An 18,145-nucleotide genomic window follows, 5' to 3' on the forward strand; every position below is an offset into this window, starting at 1 on the left:
GGCATTCTGATTAACAGCTTCTTCTTCAAAGGGCCCTACGGTGCACACGCAGAATTGGACTGTCTTGGAAATTGCTGCCCTCTGTAGCGAAACACTGTGGGAGATCCTCTGAAATGGTGCTGTGCTGTGCTGACTGCATGTAAAACCTACACTTTCTCGGCTCCTGTGCCACTAAAATTGGCAAGTTTTCCAATTGATTTCACAATTCGGTCTTTATTATATGCTTACCAGCATAATGGAAAGAAGGCCTTGCGGGGGGAGGTTATGCTGTTTCTCTCTGCAGCGCTTTGCTTTTCCTCCATCAGAGTGAATAGGAGGAACATGAGGAAGCTGCCCAGTATTGTGTCCACTGAGTGGCAGCTGCTCTCTGGGGTTTCAAACAGAAATCTTGCTCAGCCCTGTCTGGAGGTGCCAGAGACAGAACCTGGGACCTTTACCAAGTCTTATGATCAACCACTGGGCTATGGTCCCTTTCACCTTAACAGTGGGTCATCCACTTATACGAGAGAAAGCAAAAAAGTGTACTCCAAGATACTTAGTGTGATGTGTTATAGAGATGCGGGTGGCGCTGTGGTCTAAACCACTGAGCTTCTTGGGCTTGCCGATCGGTGGTTTGAATCCGCGTGATGGGGTGAGCTCCCGTTGCTGCATCCCAGCTCCTAGCAGTTCGAAAGCACACAAGTACAAGCAGATAAATAGGTACCGCTGTGGCAGGAAGGTAAATGGCATTTCCGTGCGCTCTGGCTTCCATTCCGGTGTTCCATTGCACCAGAAGCAGCTTAGTCATGCTGGCCACATGACCCGGAAAGCTGTCTGTGGACAAACACCGGCTCCCTTGGCCTGAAAGTGAGATAAGCGCTGCAACCCCAGAGTCATCTTTGACTAGACTTAACTGTCCAGGGGTCCTTTACCTATACCTGTGATGTGTTAAAACTGCTTCTTGCTCCTGGTGATCTATTTTAAGAGATTGGGGACTAGAGAGATCCATAATAGGCTCCTTTGGCCAGCAGTACAGCAGATTGTAGGCCGTTTACTCTGCCCCACGGAATTTAACAGAAACTATTGAAACATAAACTTGCTGTACCTATGGAGACCCACCCTTGGCTCCATTTCTTGGTCATATAATATCTGTAATATATAATCTCAATTAACATACACATTGAGATTATAGATAGATAAGTCATATTATGCTGATTTTAAATAACTATAATGTTTGTGTGTGTGCGCACGCAGGAAGGAAGTGTTACCTTTTAATTCCTGAAATCAGGAAAAATGATTACCAATGAGATCTAAAAATAACCTTATAATTAAGTAGTTGTTTTTTTTTTCTAAATACACCCACAAATAAGAAGAATTCTCACCTAATCTACTAAAATTTGGCTTTTGAAAACATATTGCAACACTTTTTGAAAAAATGCAGGGGAAAAGGAATTATGGAACAACCACCAAGAACACCAGAACACCTCTTGCTGTTTAACTAGGATGGATAGTAGGAATTCTTCAGACAATCTTAAGATCAAAACAAACAGGGAGAAAGCAGTCTTTTCTTCAGTGTGTTGCACTGAACTGAACTGTACTGTATAGATAGAAAATAGCAACTTGAGTTATGCCCAGAAGCATAATGCAAAACTGGAGCAACAGTGTTTCTGCAACTTGGTAATGGCAACCTAGTCAGATGGGCGGGGTATAAATAATAAAATTATTATTATTATTATTCATTAAGAGCAGGGTGTGGGCTGCCATGATCTGTATTAATTTAAGTGCTTGCTTCATACTGTGCACCACACTCTTTATCGAGATATCAGATATTCTATTAATTGTAATAAGGACAATACAGCACTGTAGAGCTTTATAAGGAATGAGAGGACTCTACCCTCAGGGAGCTTAGAATCTAGACAGACACAACCAAGCAAGGGGACGGATATGAAGTTGGGGGATGAACAAAGGAAGAATATGCAATTATTTCAGCCACATTTACTTAGGTTACAATCCTATATCCACTTACCTGGCAGTAAGCCCCACTGAATTTGATGAGGCTTACTTCTTCTGAGTAGGCATGCATAAGATTGTGCTGTTAGTTTACAGTCTCTAGATAGGAAGGACCTGCAATAAAATATTATTGTGTTCTGTATGACAACACAAATTTACCCATTGCAATTCACATCTTAAATATATATATTAAAAAACCACTCTTTTGGCTCCTTTCCTGGTCTTGCACTCTGTCTCCCAAATCTCTTCCCTCAGGAACTGATGTCCCTTGAATTAATCTCTCCAAACATCCCAGCTGTCTGCATTTGCTGCTATTCTGATTCTTGTGAGAATTCACAGCAGCTTAGAGCAGCTTATTTTACTTCACATTATAGAAGTTTATAAAATTATGTGTGTCAAGTTTATAAAATTATGCGTGAAGTTTTTTCTCCCTCTCTCAGAATACTAGAACTCATGGGAGCGGAATGTTGGAAGATTCAAGACAGACAGGAATGGTTAACTACGGAATTCACTCTTATAGGAAGCAGTGATGGCCACCAACTTTAATAACTTTGGCTACCAGCCATGATGAAGGCTGTGCTCTGCCTCCTTGGCCAGAGATTGTATGATTCTGAGTACCAGCTGCTGGAAACTGCAGGAGGGAAGAGGGCTCAGGTTCTGCTTGCAGGCTTCCTACAGGTATCTGCTTGGCCACTGTGAGATCAGGAAGCTGGACTAGATAATAATAATATTATAATAATAATTTATTATTTGCACCCCGCCCATCTGGCTGGGTTTCCCCAGCCACTCTGGGTGGCTTCCAACAAAAATTAAAAATACATCAAAATGTCACACATTAAAAACTTCCCTTCAGATGTTTTCTAAATGTCAGGTAGTTGTTTATCTCTTTGACATCTGATGGGAGGGCGTTCCACAGGGTGGGCGCCACTACTGAGAAGGCCCTCTGCCTGGTTCCCTGTAGCTTTGCTTCTCGCAGTGAGGGAACCACCAGAAGGCCCTCGGCGCTGGACCTCAGTGTCCAGGCAGAATGATGGGGTGGAGACACTCCTTCAGGTATACTGGGCTACTAGCCTGATCCAGTAGGCTCTTAGGATGTTCTTTAAAGGTTTTTGTGGGCTACGATGAAATGATCGCTACCCCTGAAATGATCTTTACTCCATGAAAGCTTATGCCATGATAAACTGTTTAGACTACAGCATTTTCATTTTCAAGACTCAAGCACAATTTATCAGCATAACTGCAAATCTTGTGCTATCACAGCATCCTACCCATGGGAAGAAAGGTAAATTCTGCTCTATGCCAATCCCCCTCCATCCCCTTAAAAGGCATATGGCAAAACCACTCTCTTCTGGGCCAAGTACACTGCATGAGGCAGACTGGATCTCCTCCATCATGCCCTGTCAATAGTCAATCCAGTGTTACACATCCTACGCATAAGATATGATGTATCCTACAGTGAGTTGGAGGGGAAATTGGGAGATCCTCTATAGATACGGCATACCTGTTTGTTTCAGATCCTTAACTACATCATATACTGTGCAAGCATACAGATGCAATTCACTGACCAATGAAGAGAAGTAGAATTGTTATTTTTGAAAAATAGCCAGCCGCTGATGGTTGACTGGAATTAGAAATGGCTTAGCTACTTGTTTTCTCCTATCTACACTATCCAATTTAAACTATTTCCCACACCAGTTAATGGGTGACCAGCAGGGAAGGGTTTCTAATAACCTGTCAGCATCGGGTGATAACCACAGTGTATGAAAGGCAATGGATGGTTGCCAAAGAGGGAAAAGATCCTAATAGTTGTCTGAGCCCTGTAAGCATTTTTCTAAGGAAATAGTTAATTCTTTTTAACACTGAATAAAATTCAAGGGTGAGTCTTTTCACAAATGCATGATTAATGACATATCTCTCTGTTTGAATATGGCTATAGAAAATAATGTCCCCAAATATATTTGAAGTCTACATTGCAATTTGACAGAGAACATACAATATACAACCTTTATTGTGTTCAACCTCAAAACTGATGAAACATAGGGCCTCATTAATTTCTTTTGTAAACACATGCCAACTTGAAGGTTTAAAAACAGAGAGCCGAACATCTGGGAGTTAGTTCTATTGGAATCTTAAGCAAATGTGCTTATAATCAACATGTAAATTATCTGTTTGGTTGTCATTATATGACTGATGGATGGATGAATCCAAAACTTCAAAGTGTATATTACTTTGAGAACATTTAATGAAGTCTCTCTCTCAGCTAATAATGATTTATTGTTTAGAAAATATATATAGTATAAAATCAAAAGAGAACACATATTTGTCTCACCCAAATCCAGCATTCTCAATATTTATCCAGTATCTGAACATACAGATTAAAATGGCTGGCAATTATTTGAGACAGCAAAGGACATCAATGCTAGCACATAACTGTGGGTGTTTCAAAACAGAACCAGCAGCAGCCAGGAGAACTTTTCACCATCTCTATCTGAATTACTGAAAGACTTTATATATACTGTATACCAGATACCGAGTACCTTACAATAATTCAGATGGAGAGGTTGAAATATGTTTGCTAATAGTTTAAAATCAAGATTGCCACTTTCGAGCAGGGTTATGTTGCCTCATACAAATGAACAGGCAGAAATTCATCAGGTACAACTTTTCCCAGAGTGGAGGTGTAGTGATATAAAACTTTCAGCTGATTTTCTCCCTTTACACCATTCAAAGGACAATAATTTTAGCAAGTAAAAATGGTAGCCCTACTCAAAACATTCTGCTGACACAGTGGCCTAGTAGGGATAGTTTATTGTTAGTAGCCCATCATTGCTCTCAAAACAGCACTGGCTTTCTACAACTGTCTTATCACAACTCAAGATATTGCTTTTTAATTATTATTATTTTAAAATAATAGAGCCCTATGTTTCCCCAAGGGACAATTCACCATTAAAATTCAGCTACAAGTCCACCGTTTAAAATTCCCATTTAGTGAGTTAACTGAATACACCTGCTCATCAATGTTTTTAGTCTTACTTGCTGAAAGACACATTGCTCAGCTTGCTTCCCCTTCATCAATCTCATTTCAGTTTTCATCCACAGTGCCAGCAAAGAGATCTTGTCTGACAGATGTAGATCAAAGGAGCAAATTTGCAAAATAAAACCGGGGGGGGGGGGGGAGCAACGGAGTAGTTAAGGGAAACCTGCCACAATCAACTATATTCTTATAGGGTGATTTTAAATAATACATAGCACATCTCCTCTAATCGTATAAAAGCAGCAAAAGCTGGCTCCATGAAGGTACGTAAGACAAGCCCTCTCCCTCTCACGTTTTGAAGCTGTGTGTTCCTCGGAATAAACATATTGCTACACGTTTCTCCCCCCCCCCCCACCCCTGGAAGAGACAGCTAGTCTGTCCTCCTGGGCGAAAGCTGCAAGAGGAGTTTCCACAGTGAGAAAGGCCATTCTTCATACAAAAGTGAAAACAGAAGTTCTAAGGGGCTACTTTGGAAGCAGTCTGCCTTCCACAGAAATCTCTTAGCTAGCCCACCTTGCCTTCAGCAAAGGCTAGTACCAGACACTGACTTCCAGTCTGTTTCAAGGCCCAATACGAAGTGCTGGTCCTGGTCCTGTCCCTTCTTAACTTTATTTCCCGGTTTCTAAATACATATAATGAACAATCCCCACATACCACCACAGCATGGCGGTTTTTGGCCATTCCAGTACTTCGAAATCTTCATCCTCCCCACCTGAGGTGCAGTGGCTGGTTAAGGGGAACAGGGCCTTTTTAGTGTTGGTGCCACAGCTTTGAAATGTTTCCCGAAAGTCTCAGTTGGCACCACTCAGATTTCGTTCCGCTGCTGAGCAACACACTTTTTCGCCTTTTCCCAGCTTTGGTTGCTTTTATAGCGTTCCCATTTTTATGTTGTTTTGATGCCTCTGTTTTTATGCTATATTAAACATTTTTATTGTAAGCTACCCTGGCAATGCAAGGGGACGCTGGGTTTTGCTGGAGCCGGGTTTCTCTCAGAACCTCCTGAAGCAATACATGTCTCTGGGCATATGCAGAGTGCTTTTCTCCATTAGTCAGTAACTTAAATCTAAACAGCCAACGATCCCAGGTCCGAAACCCGGGAGCAAGACGATTCAAGCCGGCAGGATGTGGCTTCCCTAAGCCACCTCCACCGCCGGCACTTTCTCTTTCGGAGCGTCAGCCTCAGCTAACTAAGGAAAGAGCTTCGAGAACAATCGAGAAACTTCGCCCAGGAAGCGGCTCGAGGCTTTCAGCCAAAACGCTCGGCAAGCGGCAAAGAGATAAAGGCTCGCCAGGAGCCGCCGCGCGTTGCCGGCCCTCCAAGCGCCGGAGAGTTGCAAAGGTTTAGGGCTAGCCGAGCAAAGGCGGCTCTGGTCTGCGGCAGCCGGAGAGCGAGCGAGCTAGCTTCTCGCGGCGGAGCGAAGGAAACGGCCCTGCCGAGCCCATTGCAGGCTGGAGGAGCGGGGCGGGAGTCGGGGGCAGATGCCGCTGCCCGCGTCTTCCCTTTCCCAGCCAGCCATTCAAGCCGGCCCGCTTGTTGTGCAAACGGCAGCCGCGCGACCACCCACTCGCGGCGGCGGCAGCTGCTTCTCCCAGGCAGGCGTCGCCCCCGCTTCGGTAGCAGCTCTTTTCCTGGCTGGCCGGAGACCGGCAGCGCCCTCGCAAAGTCTCCGCCTCGTGGCCTAGAGCGCAGGAAGACGCCCAGGCCCGAGAAGAGGTGGCGGCGTTTCCAAAAGTACCAGCGAAGTTGTTCAGCTGTATTTTTAGGAAGGCCCCAACACTTTTATAAAAAGGAAACTACCGAAATGGTTGAGCTTGGGGAAACCTCATTTTTGGCGCTTTTTCCATCACGTTGTTGCCACTTAACCGGGTTTTCATGACATTCGGCCAATTCAGTAAAAAAAACCAACCCCAAACACCGTTTTTAAATTTATTATTATTATTATTATTAAATTTATAAACTTGGGGGTCTCAGGGCAGTTGGCCCCAAAACCAGGACATGTCAGGAATTTGAAGGCAACCCTGTTTAGGGAAGTTGTTAATGTTTGATCGTGTTTTTAATATTCTGTTGGGAGCCGCCCAGAGTGGCTGAGGAAACCCAGCCAGGTGGGCGGAGTAGTAATAAATTATTATAAATTATTATTATTTTCCTGGTGTATGGAAAGTCTAAGTTTCTCTGTCTCCCTCTCTGCCTGCTTCTCCACCTTTCTGCAGGCCGACCCTCTGCTTCGAACCCACCCAGGGTCCTGGGGCAGGAAAGGGGCGTTGAGGCGAAGGGAAAATGTAGGGCTGCAGTTCCGAGGGGGGAGGGAGCGAAGTGTGAGCTTGGCGGGTTTCAGGCTCTTAAGGTTCACTCAAAGGAAGACAGAAGCAGGGCTTGCTCTCTTTTCTCTTGAGTAACCCTGTTTCAAGTGCAATGGGTCAGCTGCAGAGCGCGGGAAGTGGGCGCCTGCCCCTTGAGCATGTGCAGAGCATGTTTTCACTGGCTGCAGTGCTGTACATTTAGGACAGGGGTCAAGGCGTTCATACGGCTTTTCGCACCACCCATGTGTGGTCTCTACAAACGAGACTCTTTCCCCATAGTTTTAGTAGGATCTGCAATGGGGGCCATGGTTGTAGCCAAGAGGGGCAGCAGCCTCCCCAAATAAATAAAAATCAATACAAATCTGATGTTCTGCCCCCCCCTCCCAAAAAACCTGGCTATGCCCATGATATGGGTGGCGAGGCTTCTCCCTAGCCCCTATCAACTGAGGGAGAACATTTATTTAAAATTATTATATACCTTGTTATAGCTCCAAAAAGATCTCCAAGAAAAGAAGGATTTTGGAATGTCCAGCTGAGAATCATGAGTGGGAGAGAGCTATCCTGCACTCTGGCCCTTGTGGGCTTCCCATAGTCATCTGCTTAGCCACTGGGAGGAACAGGATGCTTTTGTTTATTAGATTCAGTATGATGCCCCTGAGCAGGTTACAGCAATTTTAAAATACAATATAAAACTGCCAAAAGAAATCCTAGTCAAGGTAATGGGGTGGATCTTAAAAATCTATAGGGCCTCAGAAGGGCAAAGGTGCATCTTCAGCAAGCAACAAAAGCTACGTACACGTGAAGATGCCAGATGTACCTCTGTGGGAAGGGAATTCCACAGATAGGGGCTGTCACAGAGAACCCCCTCCCAGCCCACTGCTCCCTGAACTTCTGAGAAGAGTGGATCTATCAAGAAGCCCTCCTTTTCATCTGAACACTCATTAGATTCTGTAGTTAAGGATGCAGCCTCTTGATAATTGGGGCCTAAATCATATATGGCTTTAAACACCAGTGTGAGCACCTTGAATTAGTTCACCTGGAAGTGAACTGGCAAGCAGTGCAGCTGTTTTAAAACACGGGTTATTGTGGGTTCTAAATGGAACCCCATCTAGTAATTTGGCTGCTGCATCTTTGAACAGTTAAGTTTCTAAGTCATCTGTTGGTGGCCAGGGAAAGAATATAGATACTGTATTTGAAGGAAAATTCCCTGGGTGCCATGATCGAAGTTTGGGGCAAGTACTCCGGTGAGAGAACCCCAGCAGAGATTTAAAATCACAAAGTGCTCAGTAAAGTAAAGCATGGAAATATAGGCTGCTAGACCTTTAAAATATACTCTTGTGAGCTCCAAAACTTCTTCCCGTAGCATAGAAAAAAACACCACACATTTGGTAAGTTAAAAATGGTTTACTTATGAACTTGAAAGGTGTGGTTCATGTGCTTTTCCATATAACATTCAGCAGAGATTGCACAGGCAGTAAAATTTGGTTTAGTTAGAGTGGTGAAAGTTCCTAAACTATTGGTATGGGAACTCAAGAAAGGCTTGCGAGAGCCATGCTCACACGTTGAGCTTCTCTGGTAGACTAGGAAGGAACAGTAGGCTAAATAGCTAAGCGTGGCAGGACAGCTTACTCTATGGTCTTAACCCCTTTGTGCATTAATTAGACTTAAGCATGTTGGTTATAGCAGAGTGGTTATCCCACATCTTCAAGGAAAGCCCATGTACAGCACATTCCAATAATCCAATCTTTAAATTACATGAGTTTGGATCACAATCACCAAGTAATCTCTGCCCAAAAGCGGCTGGAACTGGAAATAGGCACTCCTAGCCTAGCCACCAAGACCACCTGAGCCTCCAGTGACAATGCTGAGCCTCCAGTCTCAATGCTTGAGAGCAGTACATGTGAAATTGAGCCTCCAGTCTCAATGGTTGAGAGCAGTACATGTGAAAAGGATCTAGGAGTCTTGGTTGACCACAAACTTGACATGAGCCAACTGTGTGACGCGGCAGCTAAAAAAGCCAATGCAATTCTGGGCTGCATCAATAGGAGTATAGCATCTAGATCAAGGGAAGTAATAGTGCCACTGTATTCTGCTCTGGTCAGACCTCACCTGGAGTACTGTGTCCAGTTCTGGGCACCACAGTTCAAGAAGGACACTGACAAACTGGAACGTGTCCAGAGGAGGGCAACCAAAATGGTCAAAGGCCTGGAAACAATGCCTTATGAGGAACGGCTAAGGGAGCTGGGCATGTTTAGCCTGGAGAAGAGGAGGTTAAGGGGTGATATGATAGCCATGTTCAAATATATAAAAGGATGTCACATAGAGGAGGGAGAAAGGTTGTTTTTTGCTGCTCCAGAGAAGCGGACACGGAGCAATGGATCCAAACTACAAGAAAGAAGATTCCACCTAAACATTAGGAAGAACTTCCTGACAGTAAGAGCTGTTCGACAGTGGAATTTGCTGCCAAGGAGTGTGGTGGAGTCTCCTCCTTTGGAGGTCTTTAAGCAGAGGCTTGACAACCATATGTCAGGAGTGCTCTGATGGTGTTTCCTGCTTGGCAGGGGGTTGGACTCCATGGCCCTTGTGGTCTCTTCCAACTCTATGATTCTATGATTCTATGGATCCAGGAGTAACCTTATGCAATGAACCTCCTCCTACAGGGGTTTGATCTGGCCCAGAAGGAGACAATCTCCCCACCTCTGGGGCCCAAGAACTCCGAGCAAGTAGCAACATGTTTTATCAGTATTCAGCTTGAATTTGTATTGACCCATATCTAGCCCCTTGCCACTTCAAACACCAGCCTAGCATGCTTCAAGCATATCCCTTCTATCTTTTCTGAGCTAACCTTTTAACCAGGAAGTTGTAAGAAGCAATACTTGGTTCTGTTCACTGACAGGGATGACTTTATAACTGCTCAATGACGATCAGACCTACCGTATTTTTCCCTCTATAACACGCAGATTTTTTCTCCTAAAAAGGAAGGGGAAATGTCTGTGCGTGTTATTGAGTGAATGTGTGGTCCCTGGAGCCAAATGGCAAAAAAAATCAGGCAAAAATCAAATCGCGCGTCTCGGAGAAGGGAAACCTGAAAAGAGGAAGTGGCTGCTTTCCTGCATTCTGCCTCAGGGTCTTACTGCCCACCCTCCTCTGTTTCCTTGCTGTGTTTGCTCAAACGGAACAAAGAGCAGGGAAAGCCCCTCCCCTCCAGGCAAGCAGAGGGGAAAGCAGAGTGTCGTCTCTGTGCTCCGGTGCTGCTGAAAACATGCAGGAGGGGAGAGAGAGAGAGAGAGAGAGAGAGAGAGAGAGAGAGAGCTGGCTGGCTTGGGTGGGTAGGTGAGGGAAAACTTTTGCCTTCCTTTCCTCCCTCCCGTTATACCCATCTCCTGCATTCTTAGCCAGCTGCTTCTCTGCACACCCCTCTCGTGCTCCTTGTCCATTCTGTATTTTTCCTTCCTTCCCCACTTAAAATGTGGTTAAAAAGCATGGATCCACATGGATCCTCAGGATCTTTGCATTGGGTCACCCCAAATTCACCATCAGATCACATAGCATGTCCATGGCTACAGCCTGCCCCCCAAAAATCACACACGCACTGTTGCCTGGGGCTGCAATGGTGCAAAAATGTGGTTAAAAAGCATGGATCCACATGGATCCTCAGGATCTTTGCATTGGGTCACCCCAAATTCACCATCAGATCACATAGCATGTCCATGGCTACAGCCTGCCCCCCCCCCAATCATGCACCCACTGTTGCCTGGGGCTGCAATGGTGCAAAAACGTGGTTACAAAACATGGATCCTCAGGATCTTTGCATTGGGTCACCCCAAATTCACCATCAGAGCACATAGCATGTCCATGGCTACAGCCTGCCCCCCCCAAAATCACACACCCACTGTTGCCTGGGGCTGCAATGGTGCAAAAACGTGGTTACAAAGCATGGATCCACAGGGATTCTCAGGATTTTTGCATTGGGTCACCCCAAATTCACCATCAGATCACATGTCTGTGGCCACAGCATGAAGCACAAAAATGATACATCCACTGTTTCATTCAGAATGTTTTTTCCCTTGTTTTCCTCCTCTAAAAACGATGTGCGTGTTATGGTCAGGTGCGTGTTATCGAGCGAAAAATACGGTATATGTTAAATTACATCTTTATCCAATCTGAAAAGGTAAGAGAAATGCTTTTGATTCATTCAAATCTAATGGATTTGTGGTGTCACACTAAGCTTCTATTGTATATTTTAGAAAGTTGTTTGTTCAGCATGCATTTGGATACCTCTAAAGATATTACAGCCATTTTTTTCATGCTAGTTCCTGAGATCAAGAAGCAGGTTTTCATCTATGCTTGGATACAATTGGATGCCATTTTGAATCAAGACTGAACCTTTAAAAACTGCACCATTTAAACCACCAATTTCAAAACTGCAGATTTTTTGTTGTTTCTTAGAATTCCCAAGCAATGCTGGGTCCAAGGCTTCTAGTTCACAGTATAGGGAAAAGTTTGGGTTTTCTTTGGCAATAGCTATATGTATGTTGGAAAGAACTTCAGATGCTTTATGAGAGAGGACTGGTTTTCTTTTGACTTTAGGCCCTTTCACACATTGTAACATTCTACATGGTGATATATAAAAGGAAAGTACTATACTACATGTTTATGACATCTCTCATCTGTAGAGCCAGTTTGCTGGCATGAAACATGGTGATTTCTACGCAGATGTGTATTCTGTCTAGGAATGTTGCAGTGTGTAAAGTGACTCTGAGAGAAACAACACCTGCCTGCTACTGAATTGCTAACTACAAACTCTAAAAAGGATTTAACTTGGATTTCTGGAATTTTCTGAAGTCAGCGTTTTATCCAAAGGCTGCTTCATATGCTCATGTCTTTGGCTACCGCCACATGTCCAGGGCTCTTATAGAGCTGCAATAACTTTTAAATGCCTCCCTATGTGAGTCTGCTAAATAGTGTAGAAAACACAAAACCCAGTACTGCTTACCCCAGAGAAATGCAATAACTGGTTTGGTACTTTGTTCTCCAGCGAAACTCCATGGTATTTAAGCATTCTCATGGCTACAGGGATCTCAACCACATGTCTGGTTTTCGGTGACACCACTTTCAAAAACATAAAAGTTTTTGAACCAAGCACAACTTGGTATTCTATTTTGTGTTTATGTTCTCCTATGTCTGAATGTACATTTTATTATCTTTTCCCTAAGTTGATTAATCACCTTCCTTTTAACCAGTTAATTGTTTGATTGAGTAATTTTAATTGAATTTTGCATATCACCCAAACTTCATTGTGGGTGCTTTTTTGAGGTATTAAAGTGTGAGGCAACATAAAACAAACAAATCAGAAAGAAATGCTGTCTTTACTGTTTTGATTTCCTATTACAGTAAAACACCAGAACTGAAATAGCCATATCTGGCTGACCATCCTATACACAATGAGTAAGAATAATTCAGCTGAGTGCAATTTACTTCTCAGTTGACATACAGTGGATTGCACTGTAAAATACATAAAATGACTTTGTCCTCAGACCCCTTTTAAAACAGGACTAAATTGTGATCAGGAGAGATGCTTCCATATAGCCAAAAATCTGCCTTTGCTCCTGGATCCCGTGTGTGCTTTCTTTTTCTGCAGTGCCTTCGCTTGTGAATGACTGGGCAGAGAGTTTCCTTGTCAGCCTCCGAGAATTTCTTCGCTCTTTTTAATCTCTCATGAGAAATGCACAGTGGAGCACTCCTGTCATATCAGAGTTAGAATGAATGAGATAAGGATTCTAAAGCACTCTGTAGAATTCTTGTGCTGTATACATGATTAATAACAATGAAGTGACTGGGCATTTTGGAGTGGATTTACCTTAGTTAGTGAATTTCCTTATTTCCCCTTGAATGTTCAGAGAGCAGCGATTAATATTAATGTGCAATTAGAGAACTGGAAACAAAAGCTGGAAATGGAAAGCATGCCATTAAAAAATTGTAATAGACTCCAGTCTGAAGTGCGAGTCTATAACCTCCCCAACAGGCATTCCCGCCCTCCTGCATAATCAGCACTTACTATAAAAGGCATCTCCACATTCAGAACAATTCTTACGTAGATCCTAATTAGAGAGGAGCTCAGTCATTGCCTGTGTGACTTCTCTGGCTATCTATCAAAGCCTGTTATTTTTAAATGAGGGGTCTTCCTGCTCCAGAGTTTCTGCTCCTACCCGCTCCCAAGAATGAAGCTCTACTGCTGAATTTATAACATTACATTACATGCATTCCCATGGCAACAGACTGTGATGTTGCAAAAAGAGAATTATGACTTCACTACAGGTGCTGCCACAAAGAGAAGCTGGGTTACCCAGGAGGAAGTAAATATTCAGAAAGAACATCTGATGCAACAGGGAAGGGAATAAAGCTCAGCAATGATAGAATGGCTGTTATTTGTGCCAATGTACTGTATCCAAAGAGCATTTGCTTAATTGTGTTGCATCTTGCCTCTATGTACTAAACCACAAGCTAGTCAAAACTGAGCTATGAACATAGGGAGAGTGCCTCACAGTGTGTCTCAGGGTGTTTCCAGGCAGGTGTTTATTGTGGGAACAATGCTCATCATGGAAGTTTTTCACTGCATCTACACGGCGTTCTGAAAATGCTAGCTCACATTTTCTTCTCATTTAATCCAGCAAAAAGTCTTTTAAAATAAACCTGTTGTCAACAACCTATTTGATGTCTCAACAATTTATTTGTAGTATTTAAACCCCATCTGGAAGCACCTTTTGTCAGACAACAGTTCCATCTTCTAGCCCAGTATTATATACTGACTGGCTGTGATTCTCCAGGGCCCCAGGGAAAGGTCTCACCCCTGTCCTACCTGGAGATGCTAAGGACTGAATTTCTGCCTGCAAAGCCTGTGCTCTGCTACTGAGCTACAGCCCTTTATTCATTAATTTAGGCTAAAATCCTATGTCCACTTATCTGGCAGTAAAACCCATTGAAACAAGCAAGACTGAAGGTGGAAGAGCCTTCGGAAAGTATGAAAAACATACTTATGGAGGTGGAGAGATTTGGCCAAGTGGCAGGATTTATATTGAACAAGAAAAAGACCAAAATAATTGCTAAGAATATGGATCCAGACAAGATAGAAACTATACAACAACAAGTAGGTATAGAGGTGGTGAAAAAAGTGAAATATTTGGGTATTTGGATAACCCCCAAGAATATAGACTTATATCAGAATAATTACATACCAGTGTGGAATGGGATAAAGAAAGATCTGGAAGTGTGGGGACGAATGAAATTGTCGTTTTGGGGAAGGATCTCAACGATAAAGATGAGCGTGCTGCCAAAGTTATTATTTTTATATCAAATGATTCCAATAATCAAGGGGACTGGGGTTTTCAAAGAATGGCAAAGAGTGATTTCAAGGTATATCTGGCAGGGTAAGAAGCCAAGAATTCAGTTTAAGTTACTAACTGATGTGAAAGAAAGAGGAGGCTTCGCCTTGCCAGACTTGAAATTGTACTATGAAGCCTCATGTCTCTGTTGGTTAAAGGAATGGATAAAATTAGAAAATACAGAGTTGTTAGACTTAGAAGGATTTGATAACAGATTTGGATGGCACGCGTATCTATGGGCTGAAAAGAAGAAAATCCATAAAGGCTTTGAGAACTACATTTTCCGAAGATCACTGATAGAAATATGGGATAGGTATAAAAACCTACTTGAAGTAAAAACTCCACACTGGTTGTCTCCTTTAGAGGTTATGAGTGTTAAAAAAATTAATATGAGAAAGAATTGGATTACATATGGAAATTTGATTGTTAAAGAAGGGGGGAAATGGAAAATGAAACCTTATGAAGAAGTGAAAGAGTCGGTATATGACTGGTTGCATTATTTTCAAATAAATGAAATGTTTAAAAAAGATCTTAAAGAATATGGATATGCAGAGAAAGATTCTAAATTTCAAATAGAAATAATAAATAATGAATATAAAATCCTATCCAAAATGTATAAGATATTGTTGGAATTGCATACAAAGGATGAAGAAGTTAAATCAGTCATGATAAAATGGGCCAGAGATATTGGTTATAATATACAATTTAATGACTGGATAAAACTATGGAATGAAAGTATTAAATTTACTGCATGTACTGCATTAAAGGAAAATGTTATGAAAATGATATATAGATGGTATATTACACCAGTAAAACTTGCAAAAATGTACAAAACATGTAAGAAGTGTTGGAAGTGTAAAGAAAAAGATGGTACATTTTATCATATGTGGTGGGAATGTAAGAAAGTGAAAAGGAGTTGATATATAATGAACTGAAAAAAATGTTCTGGGAGTTGATATATAATGAACTGAAAAAAATGTTGAAATATACATTTGTTAAGAAACCAGAGGCCTTTCTCTTAGGAATTGTCGGTAATGAAATAAATAGAAAGGATCATAAACTTTTCCAATATGCAGTAACAGCAGCAAGAATATTACTGGCCCAGAAATGGAAACAGGAACAAATACCAACGTTGGAGGAGTGGAGAATGAACCTGATGGACTATGCAGAACTTGATAAATTGACTGGGAAGATCAGATATCTACAAGATCAAAAGTTCATCGAGGACTGGGGAAAATTAGTTGAGTACTGGGAATGTATAAGTGATAATGGAATAACGCTAGTGGCATTTAAAGAAGCTCTGTAACAACACAAGAAATATTGTAAAAAGGTAAAATAGAAGTGGGGGGTAGGCATAAAGGCAATAGCAAAATTTGGAAATGTGTAATTAAAGAAGTTAGAATTCAGATGATTGGCAGAGAGGCCGAAGGAAGTCAAAAATGGAAAATTTAATAGAAGTTGTAATGTGGCATGAATGTATGGAAAATCAATAAAATATAATTTTAAAAACGAAACAAGCAAGACTTTTATCTGAATATAAAGGATTGCAGATCAAGGCCCTTAACACGTTCATCAGGGGTTAGAGTCCTGGACTTAATTTAATGCTAGGGTTTAATCTTAAGAGTATGAGAAGTTAATAATAAAGGAGAAAGATGTTCTGATTGTAGACATACAAAAGTGCTATGCTGACAGTTCATTTTCTTTGCAGCCTGATTTCCCTTTTCCCTTTTAGCTCCCATTGTGGCTTCCTCTCGTTAGAATGGTGTAAGCGATGGCATCACGTAGAAGACAATGGAGAAACCCAAAACTTCTGTCACTGCAGTGATCTGGTAGCCATTTGTAGCATTGGAGTTTGATGGATATATTGCAGCAATGTGCAGAAAGATTCTGGTTGAAAGGATAGATAAAACTTAAAAGATTTATTACTCAAGGCAAACAAAGTCATTGCAAATAGATGTGAAGGTAACACTGACACATGTTAGCTCATACTCCGACTAACTCGGAAAAGAAGCAAGAAGGAAGTAAAGCCTGAGAGTTGGTGATCTACTTTACGAACAGGTAACGTTACTAAAAGAGAAGGAATCAGTAAGGGATGAATAGGTTGCTTTTCTGTCTATTCGATCCCCACGGATTCCGATAACTTACTGCAAGCTTTACCGTTGCTTTACTCCTAATAAGCAGCATGCCCCAATCAACTCTCCAACAAGGTAGTGTGGGAGATTTCGCAGCCCAACCTAGCAATGCGTATTCTTCCTAGTTAGCATGAGAAGGGGCTAAGACCACAGAGCTGAATTCTGATAGGCAAAGACAGACCATAGAAATTTAACTGGTAGAGAGGGCTCTGTGTGATGTCAGCAGCATCATTATCATTATGTTAGTAGCCCAGTCTTCCTCCAAGCAACTCAAGAGCAGCTATACATGGAGCAACCTCCATTTATTCTTGCAACACTCTTATGACGTAGGTAAAAATGAGTGGTGATTACCAGTCCAGTATGAACCTGTGGAATGCATGGCTGAGGTGGGATTCAAACCCATGTTTCCCATGTCTTTAACCACTACACCACAAGCCCTGTATCTGATAGTCATACAGAAAATTAATCCCATTGTGTAATATGTCGGCGTCTCTCTGGCTTTGCATAACAAAAGTGGGAGGCAAATAATAGAATTGTAATTATTGCTGCTTGCTTCCCACTGTGATAAAAACAAATTTATTGCCTCCTGTGTGAATCACACCCAAGGGCATCTCTCTGGCTGTTGTTGGAGGGAGAGGGCTGGATTAGATAGATCTGATTCACGAAAGCAGTTCTTATGATGATGATGTTGTCATCGTTCTGCTCTTAGACAGTCTTCTCTAACCCGGTGCTCTCCAGATGTTTTGGACTACAGTTTCCATCAGCCCCAGCCAATGTGGGAGCTACAGTTCAGCATACCTGGAGGGCACCAGCTTGGGGAAAGCTGTCCTGGAGATGATCACGTTTGGGGCTGTTTACAAATCTGCACTGTGTTCTTTATCACCCAGGGCCTGTGGCTTGTAGCAAACTACACTTTAAAACAAGGAGTAGTGTTAATAGTATGTAATGAATTACGCAAAAAGCGCTGCTAGGGGGTGAAAAAGACAAAATATTAACTTTGTGTAAAACATTTGAATTTTAATGCTGAGTGCTGACTTAGAACCTCACGTTTTCTTCTGCTTGCTTTTGGTTAGCAGGACTGAGAAACGGGGGGAGGGGTAGCTGGTAATATTTTCTTTCGTCATAATTTGGCAGCTGGAGCGGGGGGGGGGGGAATCTCTTTTTCCCTTTCTCTCACCTATGTCCCCTGTTACTACTTTGTGTGCTGTTATTGCCAGCCAAGCCGCAAGTAGAGTGCTTGACAGGAGGAGAAGATCCAGATTTGCAAACATCCAGCATAGAATATCTACATTTCAAACTCAGAGCTT

At 42.4% G+C, this 18,145-nt stretch overlaps 2 long non-coding RNA genes across 2 annotated transcripts in view; one reads left to right on the plus strand and one right to left on the minus strand.

The window, feature by feature from the left end:
• LOC310766617 overlaps nucleotides 1-18,145 on the plus strand; it is a 246,290-nt gene that overhangs the window by 28,959 nt on the left and 199,186 nt on the right. The window contains exon 2 of the long non-coding RNA XR_014550283.1: nucleotides 10,891-11,030. This is a non-coding gene — a long non-coding RNA (uncharacterized lncRNA). The remainder of the gene's footprint in view (nucleotides 1-10,890; nucleotides 11,031-18,145) is intronic.
• LOC310767025 lies at nucleotides 12,675-13,572 on the minus strand. Its single transcript, XR_014550584.1, has 3 exons — nucleotides 13,383-13,572; nucleotides 13,185-13,272; nucleotides 12,675-13,067 (listed from the first exon to the last, which is right to left on the minus strand). It is a non-coding gene; the product is annotated as an uncharacterized lncRNA (long non-coding RNA).

The sequence above is a fragment of the Podarcis filfolensis genome (assembly GCF_964270895.1).
Source record: "Podarcis filfolensis genome assembly, chromosome: 1".
In the NCBI taxonomy this organism is placed as follows: Eukaryota; Metazoa; Chordata; class Lepidosauria; order Squamata; family Lacertidae; genus Podarcis; species Podarcis filfolensis.